Source organism: Danaus plexippus, chromosome 10, assembly GCF_018135715.1.
Source record: "Danaus plexippus chromosome 10, MEX_DaPlex, whole genome shotgun sequence".
Classification (NCBI taxonomy): Eukaryota; Metazoa; Arthropoda; class Insecta; order Lepidoptera; family Nymphalidae; genus Danaus; species Danaus plexippus.
The window spans coordinates 8280240-8293146 of NC_083543.1; the positions used below are offsets into that span (position 1 = coordinate 8280240).

A 12907-nucleotide genomic window follows, 5' to 3' on the forward strand; every position below is an offset into this window, starting at 1 on the left:
TTTTTACGTATCCAGCTTCGGTGACCTTAGAACAGCAGTTGGAGTAGATGATTCTCTTCTGGAAATATTCAAAGCTATACATGACAGCGTTGTCTCGTGAATATATTGTTGGTGATGTTCTTTTCTTTTTAAAAGGAATCGTCCTCTACAATCATTATTGTTTCTAGAGGCCAAATATGAAGATCTTAGTTAATTAAAATAAACAGCAGATAACCATCAGAAACTTAAAACATTCCAATTGAATTTGTTTCTTCTACTCTATCAATTCAATAATTTTCTAGAGAAGTTTAATTACAAGAGAGCAGTTTAACATAGGGTTATTAAGGTTGATATCAGATGGCACTACCACATTAAAATAATTTTGTAATTAAATAAAAATAGTGTCTATAAAATCTTAAATATAATAAATTATTGTAAGTGTTGGAAAATAAAAAAAAAATCTAACTTTGTTAAGTACAAAATATGAGCATCTTTAATATTTGACTTAACATATTAATAATTCAATAAATAACACTTGTAGCTTAAAAATGTAATATATGTATTTGTTTTCAAATCGCTTTATTATTAAAGATACCTTTTTTTTCTATGAAATAATTATTATCAAATGAAATATAAAATATTTATATAAATCTCTACAATTCAAAAAATATCTGTGCAACAGACGTTTGGCGCTCGTCTTGTTTCTATCTCACTCCCACACACGTTTATGTTCGTTGATTGGAGAATTCATACGGAGACTTCGGCGACCGACAGCTCAGGTAAAGACTCGACTCGACACTCGCCGGTTGAATGACACGAAACGATCGAACGAACTTTATATTATTAGAAAACAATTAAAACATATTTAATTAGTTTATTCGTGTATGTGATGTGACACTGTTATAATATCGAAGTGTGGAATTGATTTAGAAGCCAGTTCGTATTCACATGTGATAGACCCCTGACTGTTTACTTGGAAGTGATTCTTTAATATTTTTCTGAGAACAATATAGGTGAGAACAAACTAAGTTTATTCATTCACTAAAGTTAGTATTTTCTATATTTAATTTACAAATAAAATATTTGTTATTCTCAACGATTTATGTAATAAAAGTTATTGCTGAATATATATGAACTACGCAGAGCCAATTTATAGCAAATAGTTGTCAATTAATTGCTACTAATCAAGTTATTCTAGTTTCTAAGACAAAGACTGGACAACTTTTTGTTTGCTAAGACTTTTATCAAGGATTTACAATATGTTACTCGACTCTTAATTAATAAAATATTATGCCAAGCGATCTCTTCCTAATACAAATAAATAAAAAAATCTTATTTAATGTAAGCAATAAACCTCACTCGTATTTCTTTAGCTTATCAAGCATTAATGTATTGCCTAATTAAAAGTCTGTTCGTGTTTGAAGGGTTTCTCAGAATATCAATCGTGAATGTTTAACCGACTCTGTGAAAGAAGTTTTTAATTTGAATGTAATTTTTTTGTTAGTCTTGTAAACCATAGCACTCTTTTGTAGGGAATTACTTCATATTACTTTGAAAATACGTATTTTTTATGCGATTGCAGGCAATATAAAACACAAATCAAATGTCGTAATTTTTACATACACCTGTTCGACGTAGCTTTAAGTTTTGAATTATAAAAAGAATTGTATTTCCCTACCTACTATGTACACATACATTAAGGTGTCCATACCAAGTATTACTCACTCGAATACCATAGTCTTTTTCGTCCTATTTTTCTAAAACTACGTGTAAAAAAAATACTATATGAATAATGGTGGTTTATTTCCGCTGAGTCGTTTTACAAATTAGATGTTTGCCCGATATCAATAATTGTTAAATATAGCGAAGAACTCTAGTAAGCTTTGTGGTTCCGTGTAAAAGATCTTTGTAGTGTATTCGAATCTGATTTCAAAGAAAGTTTTGCCACTTTTGCTGCGAATGTTCTTAGGATTCTGCTTCTTAGATCGCTATGAATATTATGAGTAAGCTATATCTATAATGAATATATTTCTTACTTAAGTTATAGAAATAGGTTCGTAGCAAAATTTGTACGGCAGAAGTGAGAGCATGAGGTATAACAGCTAAAACTTGGCTCCTTCCAGAACTAACATCAATTCATTCTTAGAATGTAGTTCGAAGGCAGCCCTAGTAGGTTCGTTTCAAATTGGGTCAGGTAGAAAGAGGAGCTTGGACGGTGGAGGTGAACGGTTAACACGCGTCAGATATTGCCCCCCTAATCCTACACCTGGGTCGCAAGTCCCTGTTGAGGTTCCTCCTCCTGCAACGCGATGGACCCGGCGCCGGCACGGTGGATCCGTGGAATCTCCAAACATATTATTAATGATGTCTCAACTTAAAACGCTTTCGTAAGCATACCAGGTTCAGTATTTTGAATACAATATTTTTGAGTAATGTCTTTATGAATAAAAATAACAAAAAAAAAAAACACAAACGGTCCAATTAAAACAGATTAAAATGAAAGAATATTGTCTGATAGTATTTTTGTGACATGCTTAATCTGCGGTTTCTTTATGAATTTTAATAAACTTACGAAATTTCGTCTCGAATCTGTGATGTCTTAACAATTGAGTAACATACATATGTACATACGAAATTAATTCCCACAATGAAAGCACCCGAGGTTGAAATGTCCGTTTGTTACATGTACCTTATAGTATAAGTGTGTATGTTTGTCTGATTGTTACAAAATCGTTACTCCAATAAGAGCTTCAACTCGTGATGCATTATCCAATAGTACCAATCTCCGTTAAATCTGTTTATTCACGCGTTCGTATTAAATAGTCATGGAAGCAGATTGCTCAACAAACAGAATCACGAAATAGGCATCGCTGATATCATTATAACGGATTGTGTAATATTATTTATATATAATATTATTATTATATCTAAGGAATCGGTGTAAGTTTAAATTTATCAATGAATATATCGATTTACAAGGCTTAACCGTTACCGTTGAAGTATACCTTTAACAGAGTCTCATCCTAAAGCAGTAGGTACGGTGATTCAACGATGACACATCGTGTATCGGAAAAAACTTATTAGCAATCACTAACTTTAACCTACAGATTGCTGTTGTGAGGAAATGATGCATATAATATTGGATGGGAAATTATAAATCTGCTTTACGTGAAAACTAGAAAAAGTAGAACCAAAATAACTTATTCATATATCTATATCATCATCAACATATACAGGAATAAAAATTAATTTCAATAACATACAACATGAAATCATTTCTAGAAGTATAATGTACAACATTAAGCCGGTGTCCATTCCTTAAATGTAATCTGTTTCCGTTGTCGTCCGGCGACTGGCTCACAGGAACCGTTAGACGAAACGACGCGGACGTCGATGACAGTTACTACTAACATATTAACTTATAGTATACGAGTATTCTAGTTGTTTCTTATAACATTTAAAAGCTCGTATACAAATCTGATGTTATTTTGCAATCCTATCTCTCTCTAATCGCTATCTTTTTTTTACTTGGTTCCAAGTTTATCGTTTTCGTATAATTCCTTTACGTTATTATTATAATTGTTTTACATATTACTTGTTCTTCACTTAGTGACGTCACTAACTTATATTATATATATATATATAATAAATTTTATGTCCATTCAATCTCAATATATTTTTTAACTACTAATAGACTACATGAACATCATTCTATAAGTTGATACGTAGAATGAAGACGTAAAAGGTAAATGCAGTATTACAGTAAAAGCCTGTATCTCTGTTTAAGATCTGATCAGTGTGCTTAGCACGAGTCATTGTCACACGTTATACGAAGCGTTTCCCGTTTCTTATTCAATATCCCACATCAATACTGTCTGCCAAGATTTAAGAATGATAAACTGATAACGCCGCGTATATAGTGGCTGTGCAAACTTGGGATAAGCATAGAGATGGATCAGGACGGGTCGCTTATGCAGTGACAGACATACATCCTTACAAGTATAGTTTAAGTTAATATGTTTACTTATAAAGACAATAATAGTAGATATTGACATTGATGTACACGTGTTCTCCGACAAATTATATTTTAGCAGGCAACGAAAGCCAGGAAGCGTCGCACATGTTATAAATAATAACAATAAGGAAATTCGTTTTATTCTTTCATATAAAAAACGAATTTTTTACTTTTCTAAAATCCTGAGAAACTAAACCAGTGCCTATGTTCTTAAGAAAAATAATTTTTCATAATAAATTATCTTTGAAACAAAACATTAAACGATTGATAATGACAGTAACAAGCTCGATATAGGAATTTATATTGAAAGCATAAATGCGTACAATGAAATGCCTTAAAATTTTACTACAATAATCAATTATTCATTAAAATGAAGTAAATTTTTTATTCATTTTGTACAATATAACATAATTACACATTTACACAACCTCCATATAGTACAATTCGTATGCCGCTCACAGGAGTGAGGACGTTGACCTCAGGGCTCAGTATAGCGACTGATCAACACGGAAAATCGCTATAACATAAAATTACTACATTCATTAATACATAAGGAATATTATTAAGAATACGACAGCAAATAGAATTATGAAGTTGACTGAGAAAACGTTAATTAAAGTTTAGTTTGTCTAACTGTGTACATAGAGTAATAATTTTATAAAATTGCTAAATTGGGTATAATTTCCTAAATGAAGTATACCTTGTAATTATAACGATATACTTTCTGTGATGTGAATTTGATTGAACGCTCGGAGATTAACACGCGGAGAGAAATCACATATGGAGATCACACAACACGACACGAGCCGACAGTGGATCACACACTGGAAAGTTAAAACATTCGCATCTCAACCAATCTTTGATAATTATCATCTAATAAATTTAATCACCGTATTTTTCATACATCCCTACGATATTTAACGGTTTCCCAGAAAGCATTTTAATATTTCACATATCTAGGTGTATATAACATTAATACTGCTAATTTAATTCTATCAATATCGAATACATTAGTAATCTTTGATAGTACTGAATGTTAAATACAACGAGCTTTTTAAAGACGAATGTAGACCACATTAAAGTAGGCTCTCATGTTGTGCCATATAACTTGTTTAGCGACATGCAAAGTCATATGTAGAGGAGCCCACAATACTGTTGGTAGATCACGTATTGCGAACATTATAATTTACAAACAATATTCATAACTACATTTGACCCTAATATTATAAAAAAAAACGCGGACAATTTTTTTTTTATATCGGTCTTAAAAACTTTCACCAGATTCTAGACTCCATTTATTAAATTTATTGTACTTATATCAACTTTACTTTAAAATATCTCTTTTGGCGTTTTTTTTATATTTTGTAGATATAATTTTCTATGTGAGCCATCTAATATAATATCATTAAATCTGTCTATAGATAGCCGACCGGTATGTTCCGTTACTTCTACAAATCGGCTCGCATACTAACATTTTCATTGCACTAACAATAGTTCAAGGAAATGTCGCCCTTTTTCATGTTACATGTCGGGTGCATTTTCCATGACTGTATAATAGGGATACGCCGTTCTAATAGTGTAGGTTAAACAATATTTAGTGCTGTGTGAGACTTGTTAGGAACGGATACGTATTCTTAATCTTATGTATTAAATAAAAGTTTCAATATACTAAATAAAAAATCTTAGTATATTCCATGGTTAATGTACACCGACCCTCTCAAGTACTATTAAATTTTAAATCAAACACAAGGATTTGTGAAAAACTTAATTCTAATTTTTCATCTACATGTAGCTCGCAGATTTCTCTGTGGTTTCAAAGGTGAATGATACCCAGCCCCACATTAATTTTAATGCACGATTCATTGAGATGTTTTATATGAACTAAGACGAAAAAATCTTTACATAACGTGTTCGTGGTCCTATAATTATTATATATTACTATACAGAGTTTCTCCTCTATAAAAAATACGGTTAAAGTTCCTTTTGATAAATTTCAAATATTATGTTCGCTAAAACCATGGTGGGATAACGCTTGCTATGAACAATGACTATAGCGTACTATGTAGCGTCTGATGAGAGGTGTGAAGACACAAAAGATAAGGTCACACATTAAGGTCAACTTATGATCCATACACCAAATTAATTCTAATAACTGTAATCTAAGGTCGGATGCGTCCTCTCGTCAATTCATTCGTGGTATACACAAGTCATATCCAGGTCCTTCGATGGCTTCCATGTTCCGTGCCCGACCTGGTGAGTAACATCCCCTTACAGAAGACAGACGTGGCTTCTTCCCTCACTCGCTCACTATGACAACAGACTTTTTCATATCCTATCAGAGGAACCCAAACGTAGATAAACTTATTATATAATTGATAAACATAGCTCAAATCACACCTAAGCTTTGAGGGCTTACGATGTTATTCATACAAAAAATAGCCTTATTTTCTTTGAATACCGAAAAAAATCAACCTCCTCTAATACATTACAAATGATTATTCTCATTCCGAACACATATAAGAAAAAATTGTTAACATTATCCGTATTGGTTGTCAGCCTACAAAGTATCCATCTTAAGCGATGATTTTGTCGCTAGGACTAACTTTATATAGTATAGTGATAAAAAAAAAGCAAAAAATGAGTCAATAAGAGTAACTGGGTCTACCTAAAGTGAATTCAATATATAAATGACAGGATGTTATTTTTTTTATAAACGGACCACTTCTGTATATCAAACACCAAATATGTGTCTACTGTCCCGTCTGACATCCTCACTAGTTACATGCGTTTACCGATAATTACCACACTATATATGACAAATATCTACATAAAAAACAATTAATATACATAATTAATTCTCATATAACATATACTATTAATAAAAACTTCTGACAACCCATAATTTACTATTAATTGTAGGTAGTATTATATAAAATTTAAATCATTTTAAATTCTACGTTCGGTCGATGACTGTTATTTTCATTATGTCCGTAGTATAACAATAGAGAAACATTGCAATGCAAAAGAGAAAGCATTTCAAACGACTCTGGTTATTTTGAAACAGGTTGTTTAAGGTAGCGCTCGAAGGAAGTTTACTAAGATACGACAGAGCGAGTCCTTTCAAATGGCGGGTCTATGTACTAATAAATAAATAAAGTTTGTATTTTATGATAAAGTTTAATGTTAAGATTCTTAATGAAAAACAGGTCTTATATAATGATCGTTGGTAAGTCACAAAGCTTTACCTTTACTTTACCTACTTTAATATTTACACATGGGTTTGTTAAAGTTGTAAGACCGTAGACTTTTATTAAGTTGCTTAGTGATGTTTATTTGTAACAGCTGGCTGAGAAATAGTATAACATTAGATCTCATGTATAGAAACCAAAAATAATCTGAAAAAAAAAACTTTTAGTTTTAATACGTAGTTTAAATAAATATAATGAACCTCTTACTGATATTTTTTTTTTAAATCCTTCATTAAAACTGATCATTTGTATGGAAAACACGAAATGTATCATGTCAGCATACTGTATGTGTAGGTATATCTATATATGTATATAACCAGCATGACTCTCAGGGTCATATAACCTTCATATCTGGAGAGAGGCGGCGTGTCTGTGAGCTGTCAAACCAGAGAACAGTGTGGGCGAGTGTCTCATGAAGGTGAGGTCGCTAAGGCTGGCTGACATCATACTCATCTAACCATCAGAGTCATCTTCAACACACAGAGAAAATATGAAATAAATAAATTAAAATTCAAATAGGAAATACAAAGAAAAATTCTTTTACACGAACAGGATTCGTATCTCGTAAGCTACCGTGTCCTGACTCATTTTATCCATCAATGTTCCTTCGTATATTTCAAACTAATTTCTCGTTCCAATAGACTGAGATTTCGCAAAACATACAAGGACGTCACGCATCTTTACCCAGATCATGAGAAGAATGTGTTTTTAGCAGCAACATACTTAATGTTTTCCTATTAAAACAGCTCTGTAATATAATTCCTCCGTGTAATATCGACTGATAAACGTCATATTGAATTTCGCTATTTGTCGGCTGCTCGGAGATACGAGCTTCATGTTGTTTGAAGCGTGACCGGCTTTGATTGTGCATAACGACTGTATACTATGACAATCTAACTATTGATGAGTTATGAAATTGTGTGGGAACATATATACATACACACATGATTATAATGAATATAATTTATGTACATTTTCATGAGCGCGATCATAATGAAGGCTGCGAGTGATCTGTGTTGAAGGGGATATTTTAATTCATAAACACAAGACTTAAAACAGTAAAAATGAACATGTTTATTTGTACATTTTTTGCAATGATGAGGAATCGTTAGGCGTTTAGTATTTACAGGAAACAATTTCAAGTGAAGTGCATACAGCGTGATAGTCACTGAGGTCTGATGAGGTCATATTATAAAAAATATCAACCGTTCTACGTCATTCGTCTCAGACATTAAGAGCGATCGTCACAGTTCGTTAAGACCTTCAATGGCGAGGGAAAAACTGTCTTTCTAATGAAAGAACAAATTATATAGATTGAAGCACTTAATGATGATATAACATTATACTATTGAATAGCAACTTCTCTGTTGTAGTACAAACGTAAAGACGCTTCAATTTACTCTCACGATTAACACTCACTGACTTCTTGTTATATCCACTTAGATTTTGAGTTATAAATGTTTTTTTTTCTTTCCGAACAATATTTACCATTAATTATACTTAGTAAGGTTTTTTCTACTTAAAGTGTGACTTAACCGACATTTCTAGTCATATAATTATTTTCAAAATTTGAAAGGTTTTATTTGTAAAGGAATTTATTTGTAAAGTTCTGCTTTAAGGGGCTGAAGGTAAGTCATTATCAAGTAATACATAGTACAATTTAATAGCTTATCTGACCCATTTAGCTAATAACGTGTACTGTCGTGAGGTAATATTTTTCTTGTCTCGACTCTAAAGTACTTCTCGCTGCCTGTTTCTTGTCTGCTTGTCCCAGATGTGTCTACACCGCTAATGCGTTGTTGGGTAACAGACATCCTGTCATACATTACATTATTATAAACATGCAATTAAGCACTTCTTAATAGGAGATTGCGTTTCATCTCGTTCGACGGATGATTTCTAAAACATTTCTCAAATCGATTTTCGTGTCTCACATCACACGTAATACAAACTGGTTACAGATTTCTTACCAATACTTACGACCCAGATATTATTTTATTAAACTCTGATAACAAATTGTTTAGCTACACCCACCTTATATGGACAGAACTTGGTATGCTTTGATAAAATATTTGAAAGGTGCGATATTCGTTAAACCTCCATATAGCAAATCTCTCTCTCTCTCTCTCTCTCTCTATATATATATATATATATATATATATATACATATATACATTAAACTTTTAAATTTTGTAGGTCATGCTTACAATATAAGAAGTTTTGTTTCAAAAGCAATCCTAACGTTAAACTGTACCGTTATTTCAGTTAGAAAATGTTTTCCTAATTTCAGTGTTCATTCAAATTTTAAACTATGATTTGTTCTCGTTATCGGCATTGTTACAGTATAGTAGTAGTGTATGTAGAGAGAGAATTGGACGAGGCAGAAGAACCAAGAGATGGTCGAGTGAAATTGTACCTATAACATTATGTTGGTGGTGACGTCCTCGTGTTAATACTAATTAATGTATTGCATACACTGGTGCGATCAACATTTCCTTATTTACAACCTTTGAGACATTTTGGTTGCTGGATTACAAGTATAATATTAATGTACGTGGCTTAAATGCAACGTATCCGATAGGTCGAGCGAGGTAAATGATTGTAATAACGATAGAAATGTATTTTGTTAATGTATTTTTTTGTAAATAAATGCTATAAGTATGTTTAAAATCTTGCCGACGCTTAGAAACCGCTAAGGCTGATCTCTTTTCACTTAAACCACAGTATCAGACGGTAGTTCATCCGTTAAGTAGTTTTTTGTTTTTTTAACATTGCATTCAAGGTTGCGTTGTTTGTATGCAAATTTGATTGTTTTTCTTTCTAAAGCTTCTTTACTCACTACAGTTTAATGATAGTTTTGTCAAATACAGTTAGTGTTCACAATTCCAGTCACACGTTTAACATTATTAACTTCTAATATGCATTCTTAGAAAGAAACTAAAATAAACTTATCTTTAAATGTTAAAGACGCGTGAGTAACTTACGCTATTTTCTGCAACAAAAATTTTCGTGAAACTAATTATATGAGTTAAATTATAAAACTACCCCCACATTACTCTTCATAACTGAGCAACGTTTTGAGCTAGTTGCTGTAGCTTTATCCGTACCTAAAGCCGCTCCGATTTCTAAGTACAAAATGTCGCCAGCCCCGAGTAAACAAGTAATTGATAATTTTCATAACATGCTAATTACTCAACCTGTTGAGTAAAAAGTAACTTACACCGGCTATATAATAACAAATATTGTGAAAGTTGATCGTATTACTTATATTGCATCCTTCATTAATCATGATGTTTTTTAACATAGTTCTTAAGGTGGTACAGCCTAGCTGTGTTAAATTACAATAGCTCGGACATGGGCTGGCTCGACCGGGAAGTACCATCTTCTCAGAAGATCGGTGTGAAGTGGCCTTTAATGACTTGGATTCGTCCGATGAGTGGGAGAGCCCTTTTCCTGTTCCTACCTTTTCCTGTCATTTCCTTATTCCCACCCCTCCCTCTTTCACAATAACCAAGCTTGGCAACGCATCCACAACATAAGACTTGTTGTGGATGTCTATGAGCGACGGTTACTACTGCCCATCGAGTAGGCCGTCTGCTCATTAGCCACCTCTCTGATAAAATAATAATAATACATAATAAAATCACTTATAAAATAGGATTCCTTTGGGTTAACTGTTTCATGTGAAACAAAGGTCTTTGTTCGATACCAGTAACGCAGTAATTATTCCTTACCTTACTAATTGTATCGTCAAACGTAGAGTTTCTAGTATTTCATTCATAAATCTTAATCCATGATAGTATCGACTTCGGTTCCTGGGTTAGAAACGGCAAACGCTTCGTATAAAGTGTGACAATGTAAACCTGTTCTAAGCCCACTGATAACCGGATCTTAATCAGGAATATAGGCATTCCTGGAATAGTGTGTGTTTAGCAACTTCGTTAAGGCTTTACAAATGAAAAACCTAGAAACTATTCGTATGTAGTTTAAAGAGTGATATTGTCTGAGAGTACAGTTCATAGCAATCGATCCTCGGTCCTGACTAATAACATGTTGGTCAGTTTTAGTGTCTAATATCGTGTAATCGTGGCGGGCCAGGGACGGCGCACACTCAATAGATCGCTTACGACTGTCCCATAATTACAGTTCGAAGGTAATTTTTAATAGCTTGCGTTTCCTCAATAAATACGACATAATTTATGCTTGTAACTTGCCGATCATGTCTACCACTGGGAGACCTGTTTATACACACACACACACACACACACACAAACACACATATATATATTAATTTCAGGGTGAATTTACTAGCTAATGTCCTCTTATTTAACATCACTCTCCCATGCTAATCACGCTCTGTTTGAGAATTTTATCCATCATTTAACAATTTCATCTCGAAATTTTCAACTTGTAATATAAACAAATTGATTTTTCCTATATTATTATTCACTATAAGAGAATAAAATTATTTTTATTTCTAAAAAAATCGTCATATACATACTTATGTATTATGGTGTGTAGTTACCGAGGCAGTTTCTTGGAAGTTGTGCCAAGTTTAAGGTGTCACCAAACCAAACACAAGATAACCTACAACAAAGGCATAAACGATCACATACATACATAAGCAAAAACACACACACACACACACACACAACCACCCCATACTTTCATGGGAACGTTATAACCTAAGGTAGTACCTTCGTTGCATCACGTCACCGTTATCACTACCTTCCGTAACTTACTAATTATATGACACGTTCAGTTATACATATATCTATAATTAATTTCGTCAAAATTAAATTCACCACAAACAGCATAGAAACAGTAGCTACAATACGAACCATTGCTTCGGAATTACGACATTTAAATTCCTTATAACAGATATATTTATAATTTATTTCTCGTTATCACAGGTATATAATATAAAATATATTAAATAGTACAATAACTCATTAATTTCGTCTCTGTTATACAATTCGTGATCCGATGTTTTTTTTTATATTGAATTTATTGCGAAATCCGTTAGCAGGCGCCAGGCGGTGTTGGGTGTAGACGGCCGCGTTAATAGTCATAGTCATCACTAATAAACAATTCAAATGTATAAAATATATTTTCCTTATAATTTTTTAATAAACTTTATAATTATATAGAAAAATTCACTGAAATCACTCTACAATTAAACCAAGTTGTGTGTTCAACTCGTATCTAAGATTAGTATATATATATATATATATATATATATATATATATATATATATATATATATATATTATCTGTAAACGTTATGGTGGCACGTTTAACTGGATTAGTTTTTTCATCTAAACACATCTATATATCTATGAACGTATCTACAATGTCTCCTCAGCGTGTCAACTGCTGATACTGTTATTTCATACACAGCCAGTTTGTATCGGAGGGCCGAGGAGTGCGGACGCGCTGACAGACGGACACACAATAACATGCTCACATTCAATATAAGTAGTAATAGTGCTGTGTTAGTGAAACCGTAGACTCGACGTGCGCTGTTCTGACGTCGGATAGCATAGCTTGTTTGTTCAGTGAAATTACTACATGATGTAGTGTAGATTACATTTCATATTCTGCGGTTGCGGTTCATTTCGAAAGGTATGCTTTTTTAATATGGATCGAGAATAACATGATTGTG

General features: G+C 32.6%; 1 protein-coding gene across 2 annotated transcripts in view; it reads left to right on the top strand.

The window, feature by feature from the left end:
* The first annotated feature begins 758 nt into the window (after positions 1–758).
* Positions 759–12907, top strand: part of LOC116766788 (uncharacterized) — a 44541-nt gene continuing 32392 nt past the window's right edge. The window contains exon 1 of one of the 2 annotated variants that reach the window (XM_032656886.2): positions 759–992. The gene's annotated coding sequence lies outside the window, so the exon portion shown is untranslated. Of the gene's footprint in view, positions 993–12650; positions 12868–12907 lie in introns of those variants that run through there. The other variant, XM_032656885.2, reaches the window with a different exon arrangement.